Here is a 17,643-nt window from a genome sequence, read left to right as displayed (position 1 = left end):
GCACTTCCTGCCTGGACGTTACCGTAACCTCCCCTGGGGTCTCTGCCTCCTCTCTTGCCTCCCTCCGCCACCTCGCAGCTCCCCAAGTCCAGCTAGGTCCCTCCTCTACCCAAACCTCCCCATGGCTCCCACCTAACACGGTGAAAGCCAGTGTGGGCTCTGAGGCATCTGAAGCATCCTGAAGCATCCCCAACTCAGGCTTCGCCCTTGCTGGGCTCTGGCAGGATCACCCCCACACTTTCTCAAGGCTGGCTCCTTCTGGTTCTTCAGGCCTCAGCTCAAAAGCCCTTCCCTCTCCCCGCTGCACAGTCTTCAGAGCCTCCTGCTGTTTGCAGCTACCTTATTTATTTGGCTACTTGCTTGTGGCTGTCTCTCGCCTTAGAATGTTGGCTCTAGGAAAGAGGAAACCTCACCTGCTTCATTCACTGCTGCTTCCCCAGCACCTAGCTGAGCTCAATAAATATTTGTTGAATGAATGGATGCTGTCATGAACATCCTTATCCCAGCCTCTTTGGGCACTGCTGAAAGTGGGAATATCTGCTGGGAGGGATGTTCATTTTAAATTTGAGTAAATGCTGCCAAATTGTCTTCTCAAAAGTCAGGCCCAGTTTACCTTCCCACCAACGGTGTGAGGCTCAGAGAGGAGGGGAATTACCTAAGGTCACCAGCAGTGATAGAGACAAGAGGGAAACCAGGATGGCCTCCTTTGCTTCCCTGTCTACATTTCTGAATTCCCGGAAGGTGAAGGCCCTTTCATTCATTCATTCAACAAACTTGGATCACACGTCACCTTCTGTTACACTGGAATTATAATTTCCTTATTTATTACATGTATTGGCTGCAGAATGAAATCTCCATTTACTACCGTGTTCCCAGATACTTAGAATACTACCTAGCACATAATAAGCACTCAATAATTATTTCTTGAATGAATGAATGAATGAATGAATGATAAATGAAGCCTTCTGTGTGTAAGGCTTTGGAGGTTCTCAGCAGATGCAAAAACAGCCAGGCACACGAGTCAGACGGGCCAGAGGGCCCGGGCAGTCCCCCCTCACCTGCTGGTCTCAGGACCCTGGTGCCTTGCCCCCGTCACTCACCTAGCTGGCAGCTCATGCTCTCGTCTTCACTCCTTCCTCTCGGCAGCCTCTGGGTAGTTCTGGGGCACCTGTCCTCCCACCCACTCAGGTGGCTTTATACCTGGAGCTGAGCACTAGGGCTGTCCACCAGGGAGGGAAGGAATCATACCCTGGGGGTGGGGTGGGGAAGGTGCAGATGCCCCAGAGGAAGGTGAGAGGTTGGGAAGGTGACATCCTAGTCCCCTTCAGCCCCCAAACTCGACCTTAAACCCTGGTTGCTGGGAGGAAGGGGGCAAGGCAGGGAGGGGATTATCGGGGGACAAAGGGGCCGCCCTGCTCCCTGCTGCTCTGCACGTCCTGGGATCCAGTTTCCCGTGAGGAGGCGGCCCCCTGCTCCGCCCCACAGGGACCCAGGCATTGGGCCCTGGCTCCAAAGGAGTTTGGAAAAGGACAGGAAGGGTGGTGTGTGAGCGACATCACCCACACCCAGGTGCACCCTTAGACACAGGAGCATGTGCACGTCTACACACGAGTTGGCAAGTGGGCACACACCAGACATGTGCACACACGTTCATCCATTCATTCAGTCAAGTATATATTGACCCCTGTAGTGTGCTGGTCCCTGTTCTGGGTGCTGGGATAGGGGAGGGAACAAGTCAGACACGAATCCCTGCCCTCGTGGAGCTGACACTCTAGTGGACATGCCTACACCCGTGTGGTACCACACACTACGTCGGGGAGAGCCAAACAGACGAGTGCACATGTGTCCCTGCAGATGCACATGAACACCCAGCCACACCCAGATGCTCCACTGGAGGCCCCACCAGAGGCACATGCTCGGAACAAACACGTACACACATGGCGTGTACACACACACATGCCCATGCATGTGCAGATACGTGCAGCTGGAGGTGAGGAGTCCTGAAATCTAGCCATGACCTTGCTGTCCTGCAAGATCTTAGGCCAGCAGAGGTTTTCTGCCCAGGTACAGTACACAGGGACACACAGACACATACCTGAGGCCCTCTCCCCCACCCTACTCCACCCCACCCTACCCCTGGGGAAGCCTTGTGACAGAGGGGAAGGACAGAGAGATAGGTCCAGCGTCATAGTCCTTCTCCAGACCTTTCCCAATCTCTCCTTAAGGGAGATTCAGTTCTCAGCCCCTGCCCACCTGCTGAGTCAGAGGTCAGCCAGACGCCCCACTTTGCTTCCATCCAGTTCGGGGCTAGAATACAGCTCTACCTCCCCCCTCACCCACACTGGGGCTGGTGTGGAGGGAGAAGGAACACACCCTTCCTGCTAAGGCAGGAGCTACAATCTGTTCATTCATTCACCCATGTCCACATTCAGTCAGCAGTTATCAGTGGAGGCCCTGCTGTGTGCTGGGATGGGGGTGAATAGGGGCACACAGTCTAGTGGGGAGACCAGCAAGAAACATGTGAACAGATTAAAAAAACAAAATTTCCTAAAGTTACAAGGTGCTGAGAAGAAGCCAAAACAGGTTAATGTGACTAGCTGGGGGTAGAGGAGACTTAGATAAGGCGCCTGAGGCCCAGAGGGGCAGCTACTTACCTGGAGTCACACAGCCAGGCCAGGACAGATCCTAGACTCCTGCCCCCCAGCTCGGGACTGGATCTGGGGTGTCCCCGATCTGAACTGTGAGCTGAAGGAGGGAAGACGTTGAGGGAAAGATGGATTCTGCGGTGGGGAATCCTAAACTGGGTCTCCAAGGCCAGGGGCTGCCAGGGTTGCCAGGCAGGGCCTGTGCTGGGCAGGTGGTGATGTCAGGGGATTAGACCAGGCTCATTGAGGTGGCGCACTGAGGCGTGGGCCAGACCAGGTAGTGGAGGAGGAGGAGGAAGAGGAGGAGGAGGGCAGGAGCAGAGGATGGAAAGAAGGAGGCAGATACTTGATCTGGTGCTATTCACGTGTGGACAGCGTACGTGGGGCTGAGCCTCACCCCAGAGGGCGGGCTCGCCCTCACCCAACCCCACCACCTTCCACTCCTCTTAGGGACTTCACTTTCTCTCTCTCTGGACCCCCAGCTGCCCTTCACAGCTGGAGGAACTGGCCCCTATCACAGACCCAGCTCCATTTGACCAAGGTGTCTGTCTTGGCAGAGATCATTAGTTCTGCCACCCCGCCCTGCCCCACCTTGCAGCCCACCTGTCTCCATCTCTGTTTTGGTCTCACCAGAAGCTGATGCCTGGGAAATCCTAGCAACTTAGAATTACCGAACCTCCCTGAGCCTCAGTTTGTTTCCTCATCTGGAAACTGGAATAATCATTTCCACCTCCTAGGCTCTTGCTGACTTCACCCACCTAGTGCCTTGGCCCCTGCTATGAAGCCCCTTCTGGGCCCCTCAAGCTTTGCCTCAATGTTACATAATGCCCCCAACCGATGGCAAAAACGTCAGTTCCCCACCACCCCATGCTTGGAGCCCAATCCCCACCAACCACACTACTGCTCCCAAGAGATCTGTTGTCCATCCACCAGCACACTCAAGCATGACCCTAATGTCATCCTGCAGGTCATATAATGAGGCCCATTCAGAACAAACAAACAAGAACTCCAAGCCAGATCCCCACCCTGACCCCAATATTAAGCCAAATCCCATTCCCACCCACCCCTGACTGCAAATCTTCATCTTTACCTCTCCAGGCAAAGAGAACAGCAAGTGCAATGGCCCTGAGGTGGGAGCATGCTTGGCAGGTTTCAGGAACAAACAAGGGCAGTAGACAAAGAGATTGGTTGTTGGTGAGGTATGACAAGAAGGGGAAGAGCAAGGGTCGCCTTATCCCCTCTCGCCATCCCCCCCCCCACCTTTCCTTGACTCCCCAGCGCCCTCTGGATGAAGTACCAACTCTGTAGCCCAGCTTTCAAGGCCTTCAATAACCCATTCCCTGCACAGCCTTGCACCGCACGTCTTGCTTTTCCCCACCTTCTATCTCAGCCACGAAACCTACTCCTCATGCCTGCTCAGCACCAGCCCCTCCTATCACTGTCCCTGCATAGAAAGTGCTCCTGCTCCCCCTTCACTTGACACAATCTCTCTCATACTTTAACCTTCAACTTGGGTTTTACCTCCTCGGGGAAACTTTGTCTCCTCTGCCCCCTCAGGATTCTGGCAGCCCCTTAACTCCCCTCTCTGCCTACCGATCACCCTGCATTGTAATTCTCAGTTTCCTTGACTCTCTCCCTACACGACAGGGGACAGGGACTTGTCATCTCTACAGCCCTAGCCCCAGGCCACCCTCAAAGGAGACACCTCAGTGAGTGATGGGTGAAGGAAGACGGGGGCTCTGCAAGCCAGGCCAAGGAGTCTGGTCTGCACCTGATCTCAAGGTGTGCCCATGTCAGTGACGGGGAGGAGGGCTGATTGGGCAGTGAGGGCGTGTGGAAGAGAAGCCCTCAATGTAAGGACCAGCAGGATGAGCAGCATAGCCCAATTTTTATTGATTCCCTGAGCCTCTGCAGCACTGTTCCAGAGGCTGGGGGGTGGTGAACCCGATTTAGGGGCATCCTGCCCTCCTGGGAGGCACAGCCTTGCGGCTCAAACTTATTTATCAATATCATCACTAACATTTCTCCAGCGCTGCCTAAGGGCCTGCGTAATAACTGTGTAATAACTCATATTTCCTTTACAAAACCCCATGGGATGGATAGTACTGTTTTCCCATTTTACAGATGAGGAAATTGAGGCACAGCAAGGTTAAGTGATTAGTTCAGGGTTACACAACTAGTAGGGAGCAACTACTACGGTTTGAACCCAAGCTCTGGAGCCAGGGCTCTTTACCTTTATCACCGGCTCTAGTCTCTGGGGTTCGACACTTTCCAGCCTATGAGCCCTTTCCACAGCCCTTGTCACCCTGGGTTCCCTTCAAGGAAACTGATAAGGGGCTGTCATCACCATTTCACAGATGAAATGCAGAGGGAGGAAAAGAATCATATTTTTTAGCCTCTATTATGTTATCAGTCACTTTATATATAGATATTATCTCATGTAATCCTTGTAATGACCCTGGGAAGTAGGTTTTATTATTCTTCCCATTTTCACAGATGAGGTTCAGAGAGGTTTGGTGACTTACCAAGATTACACAGAGAATGAACTTTAGAGGTCTTGAACTCAGGGGACTGGCTCCGCTGTCCAGGCTGTTCCCTGTCATCCCCAAACATAGCTCTTTTAGTGTCCCAGAGTCTGCACCACCATCTGTCCCCATGCAGGAAGACAATGGTTGGACACCACGGTGACCAAGTGGGAGCCACTGAGCCAGCATGCTCTGTGTATATGTCCTAACCCCGTCCCAGTCCAGTCCTTGGCACCCTCTGGAATCCAGCCAAGCTTTGCCTCTGCTTCCTGAGAAGCCCTGGGCTTGATGAGAAGGGCCAGAGGAAGAGGAAGAGGAAGAGCACAGACCAGGAGCAGAGTTGGATGGGAGAATGGGGTGTTGGTTTTAAAATCGGGAGGAAGTGGAGAAAAACCAGGAAGCCTGTCCTCCGTTCACAATTTCATACTGAATTCCCACTGCGTGACCCAAACTTCCCAAGCGACGTGACACATGAACACAGTCTAATCAGATGAGTAGACCTACCAAGGAACAAAAATGACCCTAAAACTATACTAAACACTGAGTGCCAGAGATGCAGAACTGAACAGGTAGGTCAGTGGAACAGAAGAGAAAGACCAGGAATAGAGCCATGTAGACAGGAATTTGGGATGTGATAAAAGGGACATTTCATACAAAGAAGAATAAGGATAAACTATTTATTTTAACATTTTAAAAGGTATTGGGACAGCTGGAAAATTACATGGAAAATTTCAATTAAATCCTGTAGTGAATACAGGTGGTGTCCCACCCAGATCCCCTTTACTGGTAGTGCGCCCATCTCCCAGCTGGTGTGAGTATTGGCTGCTAATGACTCCCAGCTGCCTCCTCCCTCGGACTGGACTGAGGCACCCACTTGACAGCAATGGAAATGTGGTGGTGGACACACTGATGCTGATGGCCTCTTAGGATGCTGTACTGCCTTTGGAAGGCACGGCTGAGATGCCAGCGTGGGAAGAATACAGCACCATTCTTCAGGATGAGGTACACACCTTAAACCAATGGCTAATTCATGCTGCTGGGACCCAGACATATTACCGAACAGAAGTTCATATGGCTGATGCATAGTGAGGCCAAACAAACTGAATCATCAGAGTGTGGAGCAGAGAAAGGTTTATTGCAGGGCCAAGAAAGGATGGGCAGCTTGTGTTTGAAAAACCCCAAATCCCCAGTGGTTTTGGAGGAAGTTTTTCTAGACAAACCTTGGGGTGAGGGCAGCAGGGTGTGTAACTTTCTTCTGATTGGTTGGTGGTGAGGTTAACAGGGCGGTGTTCCAGGAATCTTGTGCTCAGCCTGAAGTTGCCAACTTCCACATGGGTGGGGGCCTTAGTTCCTACAGAAGAACTCAAAGAATTGTTATGCATATGCCCTGAGGAGGGACCAGGACCCTGCCTTAAGGCTACATTATCGTTAATTGACAATTCCTCCCAGGTCTCTGCATCCCCTCCCTTCCCTGATTAGCAACTGTTTGAATCTGCCCTTTGGAACTCAGGGAAGGTCAAGGAGGCTGAATGAAGCATATTTCTTACAAAACAGAAACTGGGTCACGGAAAGGATTTGTACCAGGGAGAACCCCCAGGGTCCAGCCGTTTCAATCTCCCTTTTCTTTGATACTCCTCAATCTTGAGAACAGGGAATAGCATTTTGGATAGAGAGGTTAATCATAAACTCAGCAGAGGTACTTGGTTTCTGTTCCCATTTCTCTTTCAGTTTTTTCCCAGCTCTGAGGGAATGGGATGATGACCGCTCTGTCTACTTCCTGCTGAAATGGGGTGTAGTCCTGCTTCAACTTGAGGAATGGACACGGAATTGAAAATATTCCTGAGTTCCAAGTCCTGGATCCGAATCTAGTATGATTAAGGTCTCAATCTTGTGATCTGCCATTTTGGTGCGACAGACCCAATTAGAGGTAGTTGGAGTGACAACCTGAACTTTAATTACAAAATAGATCTCATTCCCTGAGAAATTCAGGATAATGAATCTGGACCTGGTGATTTGTGGAGACTTGTGGCCAGGTATCCATTTGTCTAGAAACTTGTCTAAAATCACATCCACTATGTCCACCTAGTTTTACCTTGGATTTCTGAACTACAGTTACTCCTTTCTGACTTTCAAGTGCATTGTCCTCCTCAAAGGCCAAAGCAGATGTTCAATGCATGTTCGAAGGGCCACAAAACAGGCTGCTTTGGTCAGTAAAGTTGAAGTTAAATCATGTATAAGCCAGAATGACTTCCCCATACTAGTGTGTGCAGATTTTTCTCCTTTTGATTGCAAATATTTCAATAGAAAGCACTGATGATCAACATATCTGTCCCTTGATGCCGGGGTGTTTTAGCTGCTTGCTTCAGGTTCAGATCACGTCCCTCGGTGCTAGTCCTCCTTTATATTTGCCTAGGTATCCACGCTTGGGGAAACTAATCAGATCTCATGAACAGGCTCAGAAGTATATTAATGGGGATCATTTTATCGATTATACCCAATTGTCACAAACATTGCACATGTGCTTTTAGCATCAAACCTAAAGCAAGCAATAATACGCTATGAGGAGTTACACTCTGTGGTAACTCCACTAGATAATTTTCTTTTCACCCTGAACATCAGGGGAAAAGTGTGGCTAACACAATAACTTTCATAAATACAGTCTTCAATTAACCAAACTAGAATTTAATATATACTGTAACATAATATTTCTCTCTAAAATTCACCTTATCTCCACCAAACACAGCCAAGTCAAGACTAATTTCTTTGTAAGCCTGATTTATTGATCTTAGAGACTTTTTAAAATTGGCTGTGTTGGAATTCCTCAGAAGGAGTCTCAGACTGAATTCCCAAAAGGCCAGGAAAAAAAAAAGTACAGGTTTTCACAAACCTGTATTTGTCAAAAAGTCCTTCTATAAATCCTCCTGAAGAGAAAGCATTTTTCAAAGGCAACAGAGTAAAATCGTAACTGCCTATGGATGACAAAAGATTTAAGAAGGTAGTTAAAAACCTGATTACAAAATAATTGATAAGAAACTGTGTTACTGTTTTGACATATAACATTTTAAGATAATAACTAGAATTATGACTGATAGTGTTTTACCAGGATATACCAGATTTTTAGGAGTTCCATAGAGTTTCCATAACATTTTCCCATGAAACATAACTTAAGATTACTCACTGCACAATAATTCCCACGTAATTTAACATAGCAAATGAAACTAACTGGTTTGAAATTTCTCTTTGGGATGTTTCAGGGGCCTTCTGAAGCATCCCAAAATTAGCTGGAAGTCAAAAGAACTTCAATTAAAATTAGATACTTGGCAGGTTTCAAAACACTTGCTCAGATAAGATCACAGGTCACTAAGAAACAATACTTATTCATTAAGCCAAAATAATAATAAAATAATTCAAAGGCAAATACAGAACAGGTCACTCAAAAGGTAAAGAAACTTTACAATCTGTTACTGAAAGCACGTTAACATTTTAAGAAAACTGTGTCCTTTAAACAGAGAATCAAATTCCAGCTTTGTGTTAGCTTACTTTTAACAACCAAATACATTTACTTATTTAAATCAATCTAAATGTAACCAATCCTGATCATGCACAAAGCTCTTTCCCCAGGGTTCCTCTTCCACCAAAACTTCCATCACTTTATGTATCCGTATCAGTTTGTCCCTTATTTTTTTTCCATCCAGAAACTATCAACTATAGGACAAACCTATTTTCTCCCTTAACAAAATGCAATTCTGTTACGGAAACGACAGGCTAGCCAAGAAACAAGCACCACTCGGAGGGTTGAAGTACTCAGATGTATTACGCCGGAGGGCTCAGAGGGGCTTCTGCTCTGAAGCTCTGAGCACCTCCAAGATGTGTGCAAGAGGTTTCATAGGCAAAGTACAAGCTTGGGGTATTCGGCCAATAGGCATGGAACAGCTTTAGCAGCATCATTATCACAAAAGTGGAGGCAGGGAGGCAGCAAACCAACATTCCAAAGCCAGATATACATCTTTGAAAATCCAGCTGGCTGGTGAAAAAAAAAATAAACAGCAAACCAACACTAATTAACTTAGATTTACAAGTTAGTCCAGCAGAACTCAGATCAGTATTCGGATACTTAGATTTGTGAGTTATCTTGTTAGCCCAGCCCAGCCTCTCCTTCACATTCCTAGACTTGTGAGTTATCTTGTTAGACCAGCCAGGCTTTTCCTTCACAATTCCATTCCTCATTTTCTTTTACTGAAGCACACATCCTACTTTCCTGGCATCCCAAAATGTTACCCTTATTATTTTAGTAGCTTTAATTACCTATATTGTAATTTTTAACCCTTAAAAGCCTTAATTTCTAGTGAAAACTTTGAGAAGTAAGCAATTATGAACTGTCTTTTATGTTAGCATTCTGTAGACTGGCAAACATAAATACCAATAATAATTTCTAAAAACCATGTGCTTTTTTATAGGAAATATTCCATTTTGGCACTAAATATATTCATCAATAGTCCTAAATACCTTTAGTTTTTCTGCAAAGGGAAGCCAATTAATGTTTCAGTAATTAATATTTCAATATCTTATTTTATCTGGAAATGACCTAGCCATTTAATAAACCTCCATCATTTAACTTAACTTCGCACAATTTTAAAATTTCAAGTTACCAAATACCTGGAGAGATAATTTTTGAGTGGACATTCCTGAGATAATTATTCTTAAATAGTTGACCCCAAAGCTCTTTATCTCATTTCTATTTAATTTCTTATAAGAATTTCATTATACCAAGTTAATTTTCTTACTGAAAAATTTGCAACAGATAATAAGGTCTTTTTGACCTCTAGTACACATAGGTACAACAGAAGTTTTACTCAACATTTGTGACTCTAAAGACATGCTTATATTAATCAAACCAACAAGTTTAATCTAGCTTCAATACCAGACATCAATTCAGTACTGAATATTTCACAGATCACGTGAATCTGAAATTTACTATGGCCAATTTTCTTTAAAATTCTGAGTATTTATATAAGCACTTAATCTCCTTTAAGCCAATTAAATAGAGCTCTTTTACAAATTAATTTTGGCAGTACTATACAACTACAACACACGTGTAAATACGTACAAACAGGCAGATACCTCATAATTCTCGTTTCAAAATTTCACCACGAATCAGGTACAACAATATAAAATCCATCTGTTACAAAAGTTGTTGGATTCAAATTGGGTTTCTGGCAAATGGAACAAGTCAAGGTCACCTATCTAGATGGTTAAACATTTTTACTAACTTCTATGGAAGATATTTAAGATTTCCATCTGTCCTTGACAAGTCACTACCCTTTCTCAAATTTGCATTTTAAAAAAATGGCTGATATAATGGTTCTTGGAGAAGACCAGGTAGAACATTTGCATTTCAAAGTCATAGAAAGGCAAGTTACCTAGGATGATGACTTCATTCCCTTAAGGCTTTTTTGTTTTTTATTTTTCCCTCAATGCTTGCAAGTCTCTTAAGACAAGCAGGGGAGGTTTTGGTGAGTTGTGGATTATTTCTGGAGCCACACCTCTGGTCCTGCAATAAGTATGTTTACAAAACAAGGACTTTATTTCCCTCAAGATTTGGGTGGCCATCTCAATGATATCAAAGGACTGACACACCCATTTACCTATGTTGGAAGTTCTACTTGCCCTCATTTAGTTCAGGGGAGAAATTCCTGTCAGTCTCTGAATATTAGCTATGATCGATCAATTTAGTCAGACCAGTGGCCCCCCTGTTTGGTCATTTACAAACACTTTTGAGGATCATCTCTGGGTTTAAGAAGTTCTCTGACTATGACCCTCAATTCAGGCCTTTGATCTGACTTGCCTACAACCTTACATGGTCCCATTTAATAGTGCCTTCTAAGGAGAAAGGCATTTGAGAAGATTACTAGGATGAGCACTCAACTAAAGCATAGAGGGGAGCAGTAGTTAAAGTTTTAAGTACCTTTTATATTATTTCATTAGCCTTCTACAATAATATAGTAGTTACTTGATCAATGATTATCAAATGAATTGCATCATATTGACTGAAAATGTACGTACTAGAGGTCAAATGTATACAAAACAGTTATGAAAAATATCTGATACTTTTCACATGCAGCCATAGATTTTATGTTCATGAAATACATAGTATGGGGGCAGGGTATAGCTCAGTCGGAGAGTGCCTGCTTAGCATGCATGACATCCTGGGTTCAATCCCTGGTACCTCCATTAAAAATAAATAAACCTAATTACTTCCCCCTCAATAAGCAAATAAATAACTTTAAAAAATTAAAAAAAAAAAAAAAAGAAATAGTATAGAAAACTAAAAAGCAAATCTACAACAAATCTTTCAAATGAAGCTATTTTGGAATGAGGCCTTTGGGAGCTTCCACATATTAAAATGGATGCAATAGTTTAAGACAAGAGCTCTCAAAAAAAAAAGTTTAAGACAAGAGGTCTCTAAAATTTTAAACAATTTAGGGAGGATCCCCACCACCTGCTGTTTCAATCATAGGTAAATGAGTCTGGGAACCAAGGAGTAGAAGCAAGCGTGGCCCCACTTACCATCACTTCCAGTGACCTCCTTGGAGAATTCATGCTTGCAGTCCCCCAACTTTAGGCCCTGTGGGTCTAGAGATCCTGATTCCCAGAGTGAGGAGGGACATTTCTACAAGGGGACACAGCAAGAGTCCCATTGGATTTTAAGCTACACCTACCACTTGATCACTTTGGTCTCCTGCCAATAGACCACCAGACAAAGAAAAGATGTGCCGTGCTGGTGGGGGTAATAGACCGTCGTCACTGGAAGCAGGACTACTATGTAATGGGCGGCAGGAATATGTTTAGCCTTCAGGTGACCCACTGGGACATCTCCAGACACCCATGCTGAGTTTTATTTGTACATGGGCAAGTACTATGGTCTGATAGGGCCTGTTAACTGGGGCTTGAACCCTTCAGAGATGAGGGCAAGAGGCAACTCACCAGACAGACCATTGAGACCAGCAGAAATACTAGCTGAAGCCAGGAGCAGAAGGGAAGGGGGAGGGCTAGAAGGAGTGGATGGGAGAAGAAAGAGGTGATAAGTGTCAGTTAAATCTCTAGAACTAATTCTCCTCTTCTGAGAGTTTATCCAGAAATTCCGATCAGATCAATCAGAATCCTGGGGAAGCTGTACCTGGATGGAGTAAACTTAGTAGGAGAAGCAAGTAGATCTGAAGGGTGCAAAGGTGAACTGTAGTGCACCCTCTCAGTGCCCCACCCAGATCCCTTTACCAACAGTACACCTATCCCCCACCTGTCCCCACCTCTGGAGAACTGCCCAGCAGGCCTCCTCTTGGCTGAACTTGGCCAGTGACAGGCCAGATGTATAAAAGACAGACAGATCCCTTGCCTCCAGGTGGAACTAACTTGGTAGTACACTTTGGGCTCCAGAGCTTTCTCTAGGGCGAAGCTCATAACCAGCTAAGACCACCTGCTCAGCTTTTCCTCACTGCCCTGTCCTGAGGACCCCACTCTCCTTCTGAGAACATTTATTTCCCCAGTCACTTGGTCAGGAATCCCTATCCTGGACTACATCAAACTGGAAAACCAATTTGCCACTCTGGTGTGAGGACTTGAAGTGTACATGTTTACTAGCAACACTGAGTGTGTGTGAGGATTCCTGTGAAACCAACCCTAGGCCCAGTTACCCCTCAACTCTACTGACAACCCACTCACTCCCTTTCTCTCGCTCAAAAGAGAGAGAATCCATGGATCAAGAGAGTGGGAAAGGGAGCAGCTAGGCACAACCTCCTGCAAAGTAAATACTATGAGAATATCTTGCAGATGAGAAAACTGAGGCTCAAAGAGGTGAGGTCACACAATGCCCCACAGCTAGAGGTAAAGCCAGGTCTCCAAACCGAGTCTATCTGATTCTAAACTTCAGTGGAAAAAACAGTCCCCTGGGATACTCTTAGAAATTACACATTCCTGGTCCCCACGCAGACATTCAGTAGGTCCCAAGGAGCCCAAACATTTGCATTTTTAGTATGGCCTTCCCTACCCTCTCTCCCAGGGAATGCTGGCCATTCTTTGAGGGACACTGAATAATACACACAGCTCTATCTTCCACACCCAACCAAGCCTGCTGAGAGAGAAACAAAAGTGGGGGAACTGCTGTAGATTAGCAATTTTGGAGGCATAACAACAGGATTAGTTATCATTGCTGTGTAATAAGTTACTTGAAGACCTAGCAGTTTAAAAATAACATGTAGTATATCAGTTTCTGTGGGTCAGGGGTCTGGGCTGAAAGGCTCTCACCGGCTGCAGTCAAGGTCAGGGCTGCAGTCGTCTCAAGGGGTAGGAGAATCTGCACCCAAGTTGACTCACGTGGCATTGGCAGGATTCAGTTCCTGGAGGATTGTTGGTCTGTGGACCTCTGTCCTTCCCTTCCCTGGATGTTAGCTGGAGGCTACCCTCAGGTCCTTGCCTTGTGGTCCTTTCCACTGGGCAGTTCACAACGTGGCATCTCACTTCATCAGAGGAGCCGAGAAGATCCAGAGAGAGACAAAGAAGATGGAGGTGACAGTCTTTTATAGCCTTGTCTCGGAAGTGAAATCCCATCACTTACCAATTCATTATAAAGCAAATCACTAGTTCCAGCTTACACCAAGAGAGGAGGGGAATATCAGGAGGCAGGGGTCATTTGGAGCCACTTCAGAAGATGCCTACTTCAACAGCCAAAAGCAATGTGTGGACCTGGTTTGGGTTCTGATTTCAATAAACCTACTATAGAGACATTTATGAGACAATCCAGGAAATTTGAACATGGACTATGTATTGGATAATACTAAGGCATTACCATAATTTATTTAGATGCGACAAATATCCTGTGGTTATGTTAAAAAAAAAAAAGATTCCTTCCATCTTGGGTAAATCGTAAAGAATTTTACAAATAAATTGCTATGGTGTCTGGGATTTGCTTTAAAATAATATAATGGGGGAGGGGAAGATGGGAAGAACGGAGATATAGGTGAAACTGGGTTTATCACATGTTGATAAATGTTGACATGGGTTATGTTTACAAGAATATGAGGGTTCATTATACTGTTCTACTTTTATACACATTTTCCATCATAGTTAAAAAAGTGAGGGGGGAGGGTATAACTCAGTGGTAGAGTGTGGTTAGCGTGCATGAGGTCCTGGGTTCAATCCCTAGCACCTCCATTAAAAAAAAAAACAAAAAAAAAAACGAAGTTAAGTAAATAAATAAATAAACCTAGTTACCTACCCCCCCAAAAAAGCTTAAAGAAGTAAGTAAGTTTTTTAAAAAGTGAATGAAGCTAAAAAAATCACACACTGAAATTTGAAAGAATATACAAATTTTAAAGCTGTTGTTTATTGACTGTATTTTAATTCTTAGAGAAGAAAATAACAAGAGAAAAAAACATTTCAGGTGGGGAAAGATAACCATAAATATGAAAAGGAAAGAAAAAGAATAGAGGAAGGATAGAATCAAGCTTGGGAGGCAGTCAGTTATGGGAGGCAGCTGACCCCTGACCCTTGTTTAACCAAGCAAGTGGAACTCAGGTCATTCTTGTAGAAGAGAGAGCTTTGGGCAGCAGAACTCTAACCCCTCAGGGGTTCCTAAAAGCTATGTAGGACTGGCTGGAGTTGAGGGGCTGCCCTGGGCCTAGAGGGGTGGGGAAGTAGGGTCCATTTCACAAAGGGAATGAAGGCAGGAGGCCTAGTAGCAGCTGGTGGAAATTTTACATGAGGATTCAGAGCTCTCTAGAGTTTTGGAAGGATGCAGTAATGTATAGGAGGCCACTGTCTTACAGAGCCTACACTATAGGGAGACTAAGTCCCAAACCCTCATCTCTAAGTAGGCAAAGGCCTAAGGCTCCCTCGTCGTTCTGGACTAGGTCAGGAATTTTGCATCATAGCTGCCTAGCAAGGGGCTTGGCATACAAGAGGTGCTTAACACCCATTTATTCAATCTAGTGGTAGTGGTCCTCAACCAACCAGATATGTATATCAGAATTTTCCAGAAATCTTTTAACATCATTTGACTCTTTATAATTGTGTGCAATTCTTTCCAAAGGTAATGCAGTCATTTGTCTGGTTCAATATTCAAAAGGGCCAAAAAGGCATCTGTTCAGTGAAAGGGTTTCCTCCCACTTCTATTCCCCAGGCTCTCAGTTCCCCTCCCTGGAGGCAACCATGGCTACTTGCTTCTTCTGAATACTTTCATGGATGTTTTCCATATATGGGATGAAATATGTATGTTTGTTTGTTGACTTTTTAAAACAAACAGTAGCAAACCACACACACTATTCTACATCTTGCTTTTTTTTAAAACAATTTTGCTCAAAATCATTTCATACTAGTTGTTTGTTTTAAAAACCACAATTATATCTAGATAGTCTATTTTTACAAGAAAGTGAAAAGTGACTGGAATATAAATTTTAAAAATTTCCAGGTAATATTCTGACTTCATTGCATAATTCAAACTCACATCTTCCATATCCATTCTAAACTAGAAAGCTTGTTGCAATTACATTATTTCCCCCTCCCTCCATTCTTACAGTAGAGTGTTTTGCTGTGGTAAACATACATAATGTAAAATTCACCATTTTAATCATTTTTAAGTGTATAGTTCAGTGGCATTAAGTATAATCATACTGTTGTGCAATCATCACCAATATCTGTCTCCAGAACTTTTTAATCTTCCCAAATTGAAACTCTGTACCCAGTAAACACTAACTCCCCATTCCCCTTCCCCTGGGCCCTGGTAAACATAATTCCACTTTCTGTCTCTGTGAACTTGACTATTCGAGGGACCTCATATCAGTGGAATCATCCAGTATTTGTCCTTTGTGTCTGACTAGTTTCACTTAGCATACTGTTTTCAGGGTTCATCCATGTTGTAGCATGTATGAGAGTTTCATTTCTTTTGAATGATATCCCATTGTACAAATGTATGGGATACAAAGCCCTTGGTGCAGGAATGCACTTAGAGCATTGATCTGGCTCTCAGACGGAAGGGGATATCTCCATACAGTGTATCGCATTCATCATGGGATAATGATGAATTATTTTATTGATCCATTCATCATCAATGGACACAGTTTGCTTCTAGCTTTTGGCTATTGTGAATATGCTGCTATGAACAGGGGTGTACAAATATCTGTTCAAGTTTCTCCTTTCAGTTCTTTTGGGTATATACCCAGAATAGAATTGCTAAGCCATATAATAATTCTGTTTGATTAAATAATTAATTACACATTAAATTAACGTTTAATTTTTTTGAGGGCCCTCCACACTGTGGTCCACTGCAGCTGCACTATTTTACATTTCCATCAGAAACACACAGGATTCTAATTTCTCCACATCCTCATCAATGCTTCTTATTTTCTGTTGTTTGTTTGTTTTTAAATAATAACCATCCTAAGGGGTGTGAAGTGGTATCTCATTGTGGTTTTGATTTGCATTTCCTAATGACTAATGATGTTTAACATCTTGTCATGTGCTTATTGCCCATTTGTAGATCTTCTTTGGAGAAATGTCTAGTCAAGTCTGCAACTACATTCTTTAAAATATACATTTTGGGGGATGGGTACAGCTCAGTGGTAGAGTGCAAGTTTGCATGCATGAGGTCATGGGTTCAATCCTCAGTATCCCCATTAACATAAATAAATAAACCTAATTCCTTTCCCCCCCCAGGTTTTTAAAAAAATTTTTTTAAATATATACATTTAAGACTAATGACATTATAATTTTTGTTAAAATGATACCTATTCATTATAAAAATTCAAGCAAACCAGAAAGCAACAAAGAAAAAAACCGATAAACCACCCTATTTCACCACCCAAAAGTAGCCATTACTGCATTAACATTTGGTGAACATCATTCTGACATCTTATGGGTAAATAAAGAAAAACATTTGTAACAATCCATTCATACTATATGTCCTATTTCAAAACAAAAACATTATATTTAATTTATTTGACTTACACAGAAGGAAAAGGAATAGAAGTGTAACTGAAAGAATGAACTTCAGAGAAATGTTTCTTTACTACAAATGACATTCATTATTTAAACTTCTAAATTTTTAAAAATTGAAGTGTAGTTGGTTTACAATGTTGTGTTAGATTCTGGTGTACAGCACAAATGACATTTTTTCATATAGTGTTCCTTTAAGGTTAAGGAAAGAAGATTCTGAAAAACAGAAAGGATAGACTCATTATCTATTAATTACGTTTTAGAAGAAGCTGCTAGCTGACTAGCGGCATTAGCTACTCCCAGTTAATTTCTAGTATTTCTCTCACTTTCTTTCCCTACATCATTTTCTGTGGGTTGTATTATTATTTTTATTTTACAATATTTGTAACATTTATACTCTATTCTGCAGCCCTGATTTCCTTTATTGTTCAGTCTTAGATCAATATTTAAATACTTTCAATGGTATCCAACAATCCTTTTATTTTAAC

This window comes from Camelus bactrianus, chromosome 18 (genome assembly GCF_048773025.1).
Source record: "Camelus bactrianus isolate YW-2024 breed Bactrian camel chromosome 18, ASM4877302v1, whole genome shotgun sequence".
Lineage (NCBI taxonomy): Eukaryota > Metazoa > Chordata > Mammalia > Artiodactyla > Camelidae > Camelus > Camelus bactrianus.
This window is presented reverse-complemented; position numbering follows the sequence as displayed.